The sequence below is a fragment of the Armigeres subalbatus genome, chromosome 2 (assembly GCF_024139115.2).
Source record: "Armigeres subalbatus isolate Guangzhou_Male chromosome 2, GZ_Asu_2, whole genome shotgun sequence".
NCBI lineage: Eukaryota > Metazoa > Arthropoda > Insecta > Diptera > Culicidae > Armigeres > Armigeres subalbatus.
The window spans coordinates 156,602,799-156,617,647 of NC_085140.1; the positions used below are offsets into that span (position 1 = coordinate 156,602,799).

Sequence of the window (14,849 nt, forward strand, 5' to 3'; positions counted from 1 at the left end):
CCGGTAAGCATGCTTATCCGATTAATTTCTTCACCTTCGCTTAACTCTGGTTTAATGCCTAAGCGGTGGAAAAACTGACCTCTAAAGAAGAATCACTCAAGCTTCATTCCCTCGTAATAAATTCGTCCTCTAAAGCTCCGAAATTAGAGCCGCTTCCATGACCGAGCACGTGATTTTTTATAAACAATTTAACGAAATAATCTTGTTGAAAGCTGCTTGATAGCACACCAATAAGCAACTCTTTCACTGATTTTCGGTAAGGCTACATTAACAATTCATTGAAACACCTTTTGCTGACATTCTGTTGAAAAATAATCAGGCAGCTATTTGTATGATATGTTTACGATTGTATCACATCAAACATTCCATCTCTGATTCCTGAAACGCAATATGCATGCGAATCAGAAATTAAATTAAATTTTCATCGCTCTCTGAATTGGAAATAAATGAGATCAATTCAGAATTATTTACTGTAATTAACATTTTTTGTATATTAAGTATATCGTAGTAATGTGACAGGGCGGGTCCACAATTCTGTACCTTAAATAGACTGCATTGTATGTATTAATCCGAATTGAACGAGTGAACAGTCATCTCATTTATGAGGTGCATCAATTGCCTGTTTTCCAACATGGGTAAAAATAGAAACCCTGAAATATTAATGGCTAGCGGTTCCCTTTTTATGCGTGATTAATTTCACAAATTATTGCCAGGAATGTGCGTGGCTTTCGAACCCCACACAAGCTAATGAGTGCCAATACTTATATCTATTGAATATCTAATTATGATGCACAGGGCGTTGTGCTTTTATGCATGGATATATGTGCGAATGCACGGATACCTGGAAGGTTAAGCTGGAACCGTACTTATGGTCACGCAGCATCCTGCCGGAAGGTAACAACGGAGTGGATGTGATTTGGCGCTATATGCCAATGCCTTGAATATATAGCATCTGTTTTGACATTGGAATATTTACCCCATTAGTGGTGCACAATGGAAGTAATCCGCGTTTAATTGGGTAGAAATTTGAACTTTTGCAACGAATTAAAAAAAAAGATTCTGGAAGTGGAAAAATCTGCTGGATTTGACTAATGCCATGTGTTATGAGCTTTAAAACATATTCATGGCCATCAAAATGAAATTTTAATAAATAAAGCAATCTGGGTAGATGCAATAAATACATTTAAATTTTTCACAAATAATGGAAAAATTCCGTAAACATAAGAAAAGCAAAAAACCATTTTAGCTATTTTAAATGACAGAATTGTCCAGTAAAAAATAACATTTTCCAGTAAATAAATTAATATTAGCAAACAGCAAATACAAAGTTTTCTTCGAAATTAATATTTCTTCCAAAGAAAAAATGAAAAATTTCGAAACAAAATCAATGTCGGTCTCCACTAGAATAAGAAAATTTCCATATAGATTAAATGAAAGCTATTTAATCGAGCAATCATTTCTCGAACAATAAACGTTTTTAAAGAAGAAACCGTCTATCAAACACATGTTTAACTTTATTTTCGTATATTTGTTTTCCATTGAGATCTGCATATTTTTTTAATTACTTGTTTATCAATTTTTAGGCCGTTACAAATATTTAATTTATATTATGTCCTACTGGTCTCCGAATGGTAAATGGGGGGGGGGGGGGGCAATAAAAAATAAATATTAAAATGGGAAAAACAGTAAACTCCTCGGATTTGTTTTGTTGCCCCTCAAACAAATTTTTCGGACAAAAAAACGAGGGGTGGGGCATAATTGTTTTCAAATATTTGTATCGGCCTCATTGATTTTTTTATGGAATTTCAAAAAAAATTTGAAGTGAGTTTGAAATGTTAATTTCGTTTATTTTTTATTATTTGTTAATCAATATTTATTGATTTTTTACGGAATTAAAAAAAAATCTGACATGCGTTTGTTAGCTCCGAAATGTGATTGGATAGCTGCATTCAACGTTTCCACGGTGACGGAGTATTCATTGCAGTGAGAAGAAAGCTCAGGTCATCGCCCATTCAATTGAGCAATGATATTTAACAGCTTCTTCATTCGGTGAATCGTTATTCTCATTGGTATTCTATACATACCCCCTATAGAATAGAAACCAGGATATAAGTGAGCTTGAAGGCCAAATGGCTACCGTTTCTGCTACATACGCAGGAGGTCGTGGATTCAATCCCAGGCCTGTTCCATTCTCCTTCTTCGAAAATTTATCCTAATCTTCTCATGTTCTAGCAATAGCTGGAACTGGCAATGGAGTCCAATATGGTTTCCATCATCTACTATACCTTTAACTAACTAGTCTAGAATTTTGTTAGAGTTGAAAATGAGCGGAAAAGCTTCTTCAAACATAATTTATTCTTTCCTTTCCTGTCATTGGCAACCCGTTAATCAAGACAAATTTCTGTCATAGAACCTAATCCCAAAAATCCAAAAAAATTCACTTGAACTTGTGCCAAGTGCAGAGGTGTTCTCGGTTTGCAGTGGGCTAGTGCCTGGCATCATAAGAACGTGGACAGCGCCTTAATTGTCCATTGAGAAGTCTAAAGCTCTCAGACTGTGTAAATTAAAGATGAAAAGTAACTACTATGCTCCATCCATAAAGAAATTTTAATCTCAAATTAAAGTACAATTTTACATCGTGAATGCTCTTCATGAAAAAAAATCTGCGATATTTTCATTTGATTGCCTGAGATAGAAAAAACCACTCTGCTCGATGTCTTATGAGTCTTATGACGATCATGACCTTTTCCAGTACTGCTGGACATTTTCAATATTAATTAGTCTACCTTAAGCATCGCAGGAGCTAAAGGCGTCATATTGCCCTGTTCTGAATCATCTCGTTTATCATAAAACAGCAGCCACAGAGGTACTAGGTAAGACAAAAGGAAACCAACGAAAAATCTGATTTGATGTAGAGTGCAAAGGAACGACAGATTAGAAAAAACAGGCTAGGAATCGCATGCGGCTACACGCCAAAATAGAGAACGACATAACGAACTAAGGGCAGCTGAGATAAAACCGGCGTAAGAAAAAGTATTCTCGGAGGCAGACGAAAGCTTTGTCAGAAACGAAGCGCGGAAGTTTTACCCAACAATCAACAAAATGCGCAGGAAAAGCACACCGGTGCCAGCCATGATCAATGACAGCTCCGGAAATCTGTTGACCGACCGAGCAGGGGTGGCTGCTGGATGGAAGGAGAAACAATTTGAAATATTGTTGAATGGACCTGGAGAGGGCAAAAACAGAATCAATATTGAGGTGGATCCACAAGTAATGGAGCCACCTACACTAGACGAAGTAAGGCTATTCAAGAGCTAAAGAACGGTAAGGTCGCTGGGGAGGCCAAATTTCTGGTCGAGCTTCTATAACTTAGGAGTGAGTGACCAGGTGAACGGAAAAATCCACCAAGTGGTTGGAGGAAGAGGAAATACCTTCGAGCTGGTTTTATAGCCTCATATGTCCTATCTACAAGAAGACTCGATTGTGCTGAGTATCGAAGTATACCGCCATCGGGGGTGACAATGGGTCTGGGGGTGAGAATGGGTCATCGCTCTCAGAGGCAGTCTGGAAGTCGTAGGGCAAAATCGTTCAAAAAGGTCTCTTATATTTTAGTCTTCTTGCCCTCAGATACATTCAATCTATTCTACAAACATTGTAAGTGGATGAAACGGTGACCCATCCTCACCCCCATTTGACCCATTGTCACCCCGATGACGGTAACATTAGTTCAAAACAACCAACAAAGTACTCTTCCGTGTACTGTTTAGAAGACTGCGCCCGTTTGCGGATACCTTCATCGGCGAAAATCGAAGCGCTTTTTGAGTAGGACGATCAACAACGGACCAAATGTGTACCTTGCAACAAACCCTTGATAAATTCCAGTAATACAACTTACGGACTCATCATCTGCTTGTGCACTTTGAGGCAGCGCGCGACTTATTAAAACGGAACGAACATACCGTACATGTACAGTACATGGCTTTCCGGCAAAGCTTATTAGGCTGATACGTGCAACGCTGAATGGATCCAAATCGAGCGTCTGAATATCTGATAAGGCATCCGCTTCGTTCGTGATGTAAGATGGTTTGAAGCAGGGCTTCTCACATCAGCCGCACTCACTGGCTGTGTTCAATCGAGGAAGATGTACATACGTGCGGTCGGTGCAGTATGCAGAGAGACTGGCGATTGGCGACCTAAGGAAAAGCGACCTGGAATATGAGATTATATTCGGTTTAGATCCGGACAACTCGGAGTGTACGACAATTATAGAAAGGCTACCTAGGTAGCACAAGGCGGACGAGAACGGGCGTGATAATACTTGTCCCAAGGAAGGGCTGAAAGGAGGTGGTACATAATGTGAAACGATAGCCCAAGAAGACATAGGAGAGGGTGTGGAACGACGAGGTTACCTTCCAATGTAAGCAGCTAGACGAGGTCAGGGCAGCGGAAGAGATCGCCTCGGCAGTCAAGGACCAAGGTGGAGCGGTAGTAGCATAGGCATACATGCGCCCGTGAAAAGGACCGCATGGTACGCAGATTGCCAACGACGCCAAAAAGGTAATCAAAGTTGGAATGCTGAATGATGGCTGATCATTATGTTCAGTCAGCCTCTACCCATCACCGGTAGTCGACAAGTGCTTCCGCTGCATAGAAACGGGATACTAATCGGCGGCGTGCCAAAGTCTGGACAGGAGTAAGAAGATGGCCATAAAACGCACACGTGCGAGAAGGCCTCATCGGGCATGTATCTATGTGTGAGCATGAATCACGTCATGGGTGGATCTGTTTGTCTTCTTCTTCTTCTGTGGCTCTACATTCCAACTAGAGCTTGGCCGGCTTTTCAATTTAGTATTCTTTTAGCATTTCCTCAGTTATTAATTGAAAGCTTTCTATGCCCGCCATTGCATGAGTATGTATCTTGTGTGGCAAGTACAATGGATACACTATGCCCAGGGAGTCGAGAATGTTTTCCACCCGAAAACATCCTAGACCGGACCGAGATTCGAACTCGCCATCTCCGGATTGGCAATCCTACGCCTTTGCTCGCAAGGCTACTGGAGACCTACTGTTTGCCCGTTGAATGGAAATACGAGGAAGCCGTGCAAGTAACGCAGATCAACCTCAACCATTGTGTGGCCTTCTTCTTCTTATTGACATTTCCGCTTCAAAGCTTAGTGTTAATGAAGTACTTCCACAGTTTTGAACAGCGAGGTTTCTGAGCTAAATTACTGTTTTTGCATTCGTATATCATGAGGCTAATTCGATAATACTTTTATGTCCAGAGAAGTAGAGAAAATTTTCAACCAAAAAAATTTCAAGACAGGGCCGGGAATCGAACCCAGCAACCTTTAGCATGGTCTTGTTTTGTAGCCGCGCATCTCACCGCACGGCTAAGGAAGGTCCCACATGGTGCGGCCGTCCGGCAGTTATCCTCTCGGGTGCAGATCAGCGGCGATTTGTACGACCGAAAGATTCCCGATTCAGGAAATGGTGACCACAAGAGCGAAGGGTGCAGTTATAGCGAAGATAAATGGAGTGTATTGCAGCTGCTATACCAAACCAAGGAAGGTGTCCGATAGACCAATTCACTCAGATGTTCAATCGGCTGATATAGACCTGATGGGTCGCAAACATGTGGTCATTGTAATAGACTTCAATGTATGGAAGACAGAGTGAGGAAGCCACTGTACTAATTGAAAAGGGCAAACGGTGCTAGAGACCTTAGCAAAGCTGAACTGGCTTGTTTGATTGCGAAGGGCTTGTTCGGTGTAAGTGAGGGAGGAACACATTGAGCTATTAAAAGGGCAAGGCTGACCCTTAACATGGCCATCGAAGAGAGCAAAAAAGCCTGTTTCGACTGACTATGCCAGAGCGCCAACTCGAACCTATTGGGGCATGCCTATCCGGTGATGATGGCCAAAAAAGTCCCAGGAATCTACAGACTTGAAGAGCTATCATCGCTATGTCCTACGTTCATAATCTTATTACTAGAAATCGTGATTTTGATCCACAAACATGATAATTTTGTTTGAAAATCAGCGTTTGTGTTATAATCCGGCGGTGTATTTCGTGGTTAAATTGATTGAGCTGTATATTGAGCAAAAATAATTTGCAACTAGGTTGACAGTGCGGCTTTAGCAGCACGAGTCTGAACGAAAAATTAGGCCAATAAGGCTAGTCCGGAATTTTGCTGAAATTAGTGCTGTCCAATGAGAGCTTGAAGTAGCTCGAAGTTTCTCCCTGTCCTGCTCATGCTCATTTGTTTACAAAAAAGAACGAGCAGGACGGGAACAACTTCGAGCTACTTCGAGCTGCTCATTGGACAGCATTATTGTGATTGTGAGACCCACAGAGCTCCGTAATCTCATCAAGACTAAGATAATTGAGATCCTTGATACTCATGTACAGCGGTTAAAGTGCTCTTGCTAAACGATTGCGACGTTGTTATGAAGAATGTTCTAAAAGGAAGGAGCAAAACAGAATGTTCAACATCCACGAAAGGGAGCTCTACAACCACATTCAAAACGACAAAACCGACTTTGGCAAAGGCCTTCCGTGGATTGGAGATGTCACCCAGTTTAGGCCAATCTATGAAAGAACTCACAACGGTCCGCGGGTGGATAGCGGAATGCTTCAACACGGTACTTGATAACCCCGGGCAGTAACCGGAATTCATCACTAGGGGTGTTACTTTATCTTCTGACAAAGGATCGGAACACTTTGAACTCACTCAAATACAGACCATTAACATGTCTTTCCAGTTTGTACAAAGTGATGTAATCGGTAATAGCAAGGAGGGTGCAGAACCATTGCGACGTCAACAACCTGATGGCCGAGGAGCAAAAAGATTGTTGATGCAACACACACATGAGACGCCATGGTCCCTCTTAGCAGAGCACTCAACCAATACAATGGCTATCATTTGAAGAGTGGAGTAGGGGTACACACATTCCCCATACCTTCTTTATGGACAAATTGAAGCTGTTTGTGGAATCTGTGGAAAAGCTGCATCAATTTATAACGGTATTAAGCAACGACATCTGGATGGAGTTTGGTATCGATAAATGTCGATCCATACATCTACACCGGGGTCACATGGTGGATGTCGACAGTTACCGTCAACGAACTGGGGGAGTTCCGAAACATGGTTGAAGGCGAAACGAACAAGTTCCTAGGTTTCTTGCAATCGATAATCAAGAAAGAGCAGAAAAAGTTCTTGCATAGTGTCAACGGTGATCTGAAAAGATTCTTGTCGGCCGGCAACAAAGTAAACATGTTTGCCGTGCCCTTCAGGGTGATAAAGTGGACTAAAACTGACTTGAAGGCGTTAGAACGAGAAGTACGAGTGGCGTTCACCAAGCATCACATGCGCCATCCAAAATCGTTCATCAAAACAGTTACCCTGCTACGTACAGTTAGAGGAAGAGGCGTCCCCGATATACAAGCACTATGTGTTTCCCAGATCGAGTAGTTACGGAGGTACTTCGTGGAGAGCCAGAACCGCCACGAAATCTATCGCGCTGTCTGTGAAGCTGACCACGGATTCAGTGCCCTGCATCTGGTATAGGAAGACTATCAATTGAATTGTGACATCAAAACTGTCGACGAGATGATTGCATCGTGGAATCAGAAGGAGTTGCATGGGACGCACCCCCATCAATTAGAGCTGGAATAGGTTAAAAGTTCCGATAGTCGTGGATGTGTGGTACTAACTCAGAGTGAATGAATGAATGACTTGAGTGAACACTCACCGTGAGACTCTCCATAGTCATCCAAGCAATCTATGTGTTACCTTACCTCAATCAGTTTGTAAACGTCAAGCAGGCAAGACGTATAAGGCCCAGAGTGATTCCTTTTCGTTAGTATTTAGGCACGCACAATGGCGATCCTGCCAGGAGTTGCATTTTTTTTTACGACAGCAATTCAAACTTTGAACCATTAGAGAAATAAAAATGAACAACTGAAAAGGGATCACTCTGAGCCAAAGTTTTATTATAAGTGTGATGTGCGACAAAGTTTTAGGCAAGTTTGGTTTGATTAGTCAACTCTATTAAAATAAATATTCATAGAAAATTTTGTAAATAATGTTTATGAGCGACAGTATCAGCACATTGCGGGTCGATTAGGACCGCGCTGATAGCGTGTGATAACCACCAAGGACCGCGAAGAGAGCGTGTCGATTAAAATTGCGCTGACAGCGGGTCGGTTAGGACCGCGCTGATAGCGGGTCGGTTAGGACCGCGCCGAGTGGGTCGTTTAGGACCGCGCTGAGAGCGAGTCGATTAGGACCGCGCTGATAGCGGGTCGATTGGGGCCGCGCTGACAGCGGGTCGGTTAGGACCGCGCTGATAGCGGGTCGATAACCATCAAGGATCGCGAAGAGAGCGGGTCGATTAGAATTGCGCTGAGAGCGGGTTGATTAGGACCGCGCCGAGAGCGGGTCGATTAGGACCGCGCTGATAGCGGGTCGATTAGGACCGCGCTGATAGCGGGTCGATTAGCACCGCGCTGGAAGTGGGTCGATTGGAACCGCGCTCATAGCGGGTCGATTAGGACCGCGCTGAAAGTGGGTCGATTAGAACCGTGCTCATTGCAAATCGATAAGGACCGCGCTGATGGCGAGTCCATTATGACCGCGTTGAGAGTCGGTCGATTAGAACCGCCTTGAGAGCGGTTCGATTAAGACGGTGCTGAGAGCCGGTTGATTAAGACGTAAATTTTCAGTCGATCGGTTGTATCGCGGGATAATGAGATGTTTTCATAGTGGGTTAATAGGAATAGTGGATGTACAATGTACATGTAGAACTGTACACAGTGTAACTAGTTGTCATTGTCGTGCACAATCCACTGCGTAATAGAACCGAGCAGAAAGAAAAAAGAAAAAACACTGATTTATCAATGATGTTGAAGAAGCTAAAGAAGTGTTCGGTTATCCATTGCTGTAGTGATGATAAGATCAATTCTTGGATGCACTGTTATCAACGGACCAAATGTAAAAATCTCCTTCATACTGTTGATTTAACATGTTGTCTGAAAAATGAAAGAATTGCGTTTAAGGCAAATGGATGGCAGTTGAATTGCAAACTGAGAAAAGTCAATAACTGGAGATGAGGATCATGAAGATTGGGGCTAATAAGGAGCAGTCCCTAACATGGGACACTAACCTGACAGTTATGAACAAGGAAGAACTTCAGCAGCGCTCTTCGATGATAACGTCAACGATTTTAGGAAAAGCCGTATTGTGAGCTTTTGGATGATGGTATACCAGGTAACTGCCCATTTGAAACAAAAAAAAAACACATTAATAAAGATAAAAAAACTGCACAATCCACATTTCCAGACTTCCGCAGTTTTATTTTAATTGTGTTTATAAAACCCGCTCTACGTAGTCTAGGACGTGTAGTTGGATCAGCTTTTCTTCAAAGAACCTGTATGGACAAAGTCTCAACAGATACATAGCAAAAGAGGAAGAACTCAAAGAAGAAGAGAAGGTGAATGTAGAGCCATAGAAGAAGAATAAGATAATACCTACATACCTCTACAATTCTACATACACATGTGTTAAGAGGATTGTGCAGCTGTCGAACGATTTTTAATATGTTACCATTGTTTGTAGATGACGATGAATTGTGTTGTTCTCTTGAAAAGTGTTATGCACATAAAACGTAATTTAACCTCTACACAATTTTAAATATTGGCTGATTAAAAACCACGTGGATATCTACCCTATGCAATTTTTAGCGGGAGACAAGCTCCAAGAAAAAAAAAGGGTTAGGTTTTTTTTTTAGCGAGAATGTTACCGTGAACTGGTAAATTCACGAAAGTGTATATACCCTGAGACAGTTGATCATGAGAGTTTTGGAGGTGCTTCGAACTGGGTCCGAATTGATAAATATTTAATTAACAATCCAAGGAAGATCAACTATGAATGGAGTGCTGGACATATGCTTATTTGACTAAATTGGTTTTCGAATCACAAAAAAGGAAATAATTTCACATGAATGTCAGATTGTAACCGTGACATACACCTTTTTTCAAGAGGAAGGTGGATGTGTGGTACTAACTCAGAGTGAATGAATGATCGACTTGAGTGAACACTCACCGTGAGACTCTCCATAGTCATCCAAGCAATCTATGTGTTACCTTACCTCAATTAGTTTGTAAACGTCAAGCAGGCAAGACGTATAAGGCCCAGAGTGATTCCTTTTTGTTAGTATTTAGGCACGCACAGTGGGTGTTCCTATAGTTGCGGTAGTATGGTACACTCAAAACTTACAAATCAATCGCAGCAACCCACACTGTCAAACAGTTAGTATATCTGTTAGTTTCCGAACCGAGCCATAATATCTTTGGTAGCCCTTCTAAACTGGTAAATATCTTCAAAATACCTTAACATTTTTTCGTCTGTGCACCAATAGTGGCGGTAGTGTTCCTATAGTTGCGAATCCCATTAAAAAACAATGGGATTCGTAACTATAGGAACGCAAATTAAGAAATATCGCAACTATTGGAACATTGTACCAGTAATTGAAGTTGTAATTTTAGGCTTGAACAATGAGTTCTCTTCCAACAAAAGCATTTCAATATAAAAATAGAAACGGTGAAACGAAAAAACGAATCCATTTTAAAGGTAAGTGAAATTGAATTCAATATTATTCTGAGAAAATGGATAGTGTTGGAACGTGCTTAGTTCCTCCACTATTGGAACATTTACCCTATATCGTCAAAGTAGCGTCGAATATGTGGCTGATGCGAGTTAAACTCTTCTCAGAAGCTAAAGGATTCATGGTAGCCAGCGAGGAACGGGTAATTGCGACGAATAATTATCGACACTGTATATTGCACGAAAACGTGGAGGACCGCTGCATGAATCAATAGAAGAGACGATCGAGCATACCATGTCGCCACAAATATGCTACAGATATGTGCCTGTCTCGGTTCTAGAAAATAGTTTCGTGAAACTGTATTGGGATCGCGAGATCATGACAAATGTCCTCATTCGTGTCAATCGACTCGATATAGTGGTCTACGACAGAAGGATGAAGTGAGTAACAAGAACAAGGTAACGAAGTACCACGATTTGACGGAGGAGTTGAAGCACATGTGGTATCCGGAATTCAATTTAATTCAGTGTCTCGTAGTCGAGATAGGGAAGTCGAGTCAAGTATGAGACACTGAGGTCGAAATAGGTATCTGTCAAAGGTACAATCAAGTGGTGAAATTAAATGGAATTGTACAAACTCGTCTTATGACAAGACTTGCAGCATTTCTGAACCACTACAATTGATACATCCGGTGCAAACACTTATTATAGGATTTTGAGTCAACCGGCGAATGAGATCCACAGAGCCTAATCCCCTTTGGCATTCAGATTACCCGCGGTAGGTGAAAATTCCCAGTATTTTTACTGAGGAAGTGCCAAAGCTGTATAATAATAATAAATATGTTAATGAAGAATTGGCCCTTGAAATCCAAATCTTTCACAAGAAGCAATCTGACCAAGATAAATGTTGAGGCAAAAAATCACCACTACTGGGTCGATTACTGGAGGCGCATGGTGGTTTGTTTTCTTTCGGATGAACGATGCGATGGTTCGTTTATTTATTTACATGGTAGAAATGAAGCAGAAGCACCGAGTGGATAATTTAATAAACTTACTGCCGTGTTTACAGCTGAACTCGCTATTATGGTTTGGCGTAGGTCCTCATCGTGTCTGGTTTTTAGCCAAATTGATTATGGTGGAGTTCCGATGTGCCGATGTACCGGCGTGGTGAGATAATGAATTTAATTATTCACAAACATTTGACAAACAGATGCGGGATCGATGGGGGGAAAGCAGAACTGTCTATCAACTGGATGTTGTTGGGCCCATCAAAAACCGTAATTAATTCGAATATTCAAGCCATCGGATATGGTTAATTAGATGCAGCTGACGCAGATGAACTTGGTTTAGGAGCGGGGTGAAATTGTTTTTTTTTTGTCTGTTTTGATTTAACTCATAGCAATTTGCTTACCATAGCAGTTTTCTAACCCCCAGTTCAATGTAGAGTCAATGTTTCGGGTGTATGTATGCTTCTACTGGTTTATGCAATCTTTAATCTTCGAGTTAATCGCATCATCTCGCAAAGCATTTTGATTTCGTGATATGTTATAATACTGATCAATGGGAAATAGTTGTAAAGTTATGTGAGAATCGGAAATGTATCTTCCAAATTATCAAATATTTCAAGCATTTTGATAATATAGTTGCGAGTCCCGTTATTATTAAATAGCTCGAATTAAAAAAACGAAACTAACTATTGAAACAGAGTACCAATAAATTAAGGTTCAATTTTAAAGTACATTGGTGAAGTTTGAGGCGATGCAAGCAGTTTACTTGCGAAGAAGAGAAGGAAATCTTCCAAGTGTACTTTAAAGGTAAGCGGAATTCCTCCAATATTGGGTCTTTTACTTTATTGCAGTGAGAAACAATCTACTCTAGCTCACGGGTTGGAACTTAATAGTAAGTTAATGTAAAAGCTAATGAAGCACCGCGACTAACACATTAGATACAAACGTTGTTAAATACATAGACAAAAACCACGGATTTTTTAACAGAATCTGGCATCGTGACACCGTATATAATTATTACAAAGTATAATGAAATCCATCCCAATGTTTTGGTTCCAGTATATATATAATAGCCATTCCTTGATAAGAGACACACGCTCTTCAAAATTTTCTAGTATTTGACGTATATGTTTGTTTGTTTATGTTTTCTCAAAAAATATGTTATTGATCTTTTCTTAAATGTAGCCCAAAAACGTCGTAGAGACGTTACGGTTATTTTGTTTAGTTTGTTTGAATAAGTTAGAGTCCTATACTGCCGCTAACCGCAAGTCGAACACATCTGTATATGGAGGCCCATATACAGATGTGCTCGACTTGCGGTTATCGGCAGTATAAGAAGAGTAACTTCATGTGCCATGTTTGACAGGTCTCCTGCTTGTATGGAACGCGCATTTGGTATGGAACGGACAGACGATACTGTTCCAATCCTGACACATGCCGACACTGCTATTATAGTCACTGTAGGATAAGTGTGTGTTGAATTAAAAAAATGTAAGATGTGTTGCCCTATGTCTCTTATTTTTTGTTGTGTTTACGATTATTCTATAATAACAAAGTAAAGGGTTTCCGACGTTTCTATCAAAATTCCGTTTTTGGTGCGACCCTTTAACCTTTATGAACACGTGAAACACGAGAAAGACCTATTTTCGAAAACAAACTAGTTTATTGAACAATTTCTAATTCTGAGAGAGAGTATTTCCTTTTGTCATAGAATGGCTACATAGTCGTGTTTTGTTTAGTAAAAATGTGGTGATACTCAATGGAATTTATTTTTATGAAAGGGTTCTTTCAGCAGACGTGATATTTTTTATATTAAATCTTGTTAGATACGTTTAGTAATATTTTTTTATTTAATTTGCAAGCATTCACATCTATTTGACGAAATATTAAATAAAATAGCTATCAATTAAAATGCATTTTGTATAACGACAAGATTAAACACGTAAATTACATCTAGGTTAAAAATATTTTCAAATAATTGAAACATGCACAAAATTATATAACATATTTACAGAATGGTACAAATTCAGCGGCTAATATATTTCCTAGAAAACCGACATCTACGAAACTGATACCCTGAACATTTTGTTACCGAAAATTACATCTTCTAAATTTGGAAATCTTCCGAGTAAAATAGAAGCTAGCCAATTGCATCTACTATCGCTCGATGAACCAATTGTTCTACGGTATATCTATGTTAAATACTTCCGCACTGAGTAACAGATATCTATGGGGGGAGACAGGAAGGGATTGTACAGCTACGATGGGTTTCCTTCAGTGAAAGGACAGTACAAAAGAAAGGCCACTGATCGATGCGGTGGTTGTACGTTCGTGTATGAACCAGAAACTACGAATACGGTTGCCAAACGGGGCTACTACGGTATGGAATACTTCTACGGTTTTTTTTTTGGTTAATTTACTTTCAAAGGCTACGGCAACGAGCGGCCTACGGGTCTTACCTCCGGTTGGGGCTAATTCGGACCGTATACGGGTTTCGGACACTCACAACTGGTTCAGAGACAGTGCTTGGCATCGTCTTCATGCTTTGCTTGATTTGGTGTGGAGTTCTTATTTGGTATTTTTTACTTGGTATCAAACTACACACACATGGGAGCGTATGGTTGGCAAATGGCATTTTGGCTTAGAAAATGGAATTTCTTGACTGTGCACCGGATGCCGGGGCATTCGAAAAACTACCGTACTAGCGATCATTGTACACGCTAAAGAGGGAAGAGGAGCGCGGTCGGTTTTTGGTAACTTTTTCCAGTACTGATTTGAAGTTTTTGGTGTTCAGAATCTGAAAATATACAGATGAATGTGGTGAACAAGACTGGCACAATGAACAGAAGCTAGAGCAAGCTTGTGCTGATATCTAAACGATTAAACATACAATATACAGAGAGAGATATATGGATAGGTGAAGAATAGGAATAGTCTGGTTGGAAGACAGAGTTGACGCTTTCCAGATGAAATTATTTCAACGAACTGACATAAGGCGAAGGACCATTTGGGCAGCACTCCCTATTCCCGCCCGCAACGTTTATAATTTTGACTGCGTTCCAATCATATGACTAACTTTTTGTACATTACTTGAAACCAACAGATGCTAAGCGTTTACTGAAGACCAAGCATTATTTGGTTGTTATGCGCCCGAGTAATAAACGTTGCGGACGGGAATAGGGGGTGCTGCCCAAATGATCCGATACCCTACTCTAACAAGTAATCGTTGAACTGAAATA

General features: G+C 40.6%; 1 protein-coding gene and 1 pseudogene across 1 annotated transcript in view; one reads left to right on the top strand and one right to left on the bottom strand.

Annotated features, from left to right (window-relative positions):
* Window positions 1-5,406: 5,406 nt before the first annotated feature.
* LOC134209323 (uncharacterized) lies at window positions 5,407-11,048 on the top strand (annotated as a pseudogene).
* Window positions 11,049-13,474: 2,426 nt separating this feature from the next.
* Window positions 13,475-14,849, bottom strand: part of LOC134215353 (SCY1-like protein 2) — a 330,601-nt gene continuing 329,226 nt past the window's right edge. Inside the window, exon 22 of the mRNA XM_062694565.1 lies at window positions 13,475-14,407. The gene's annotated coding sequence lies outside the window, so the exon portion shown is untranslated. The remainder of the gene's footprint in view (window positions 14,408-14,849) is intronic.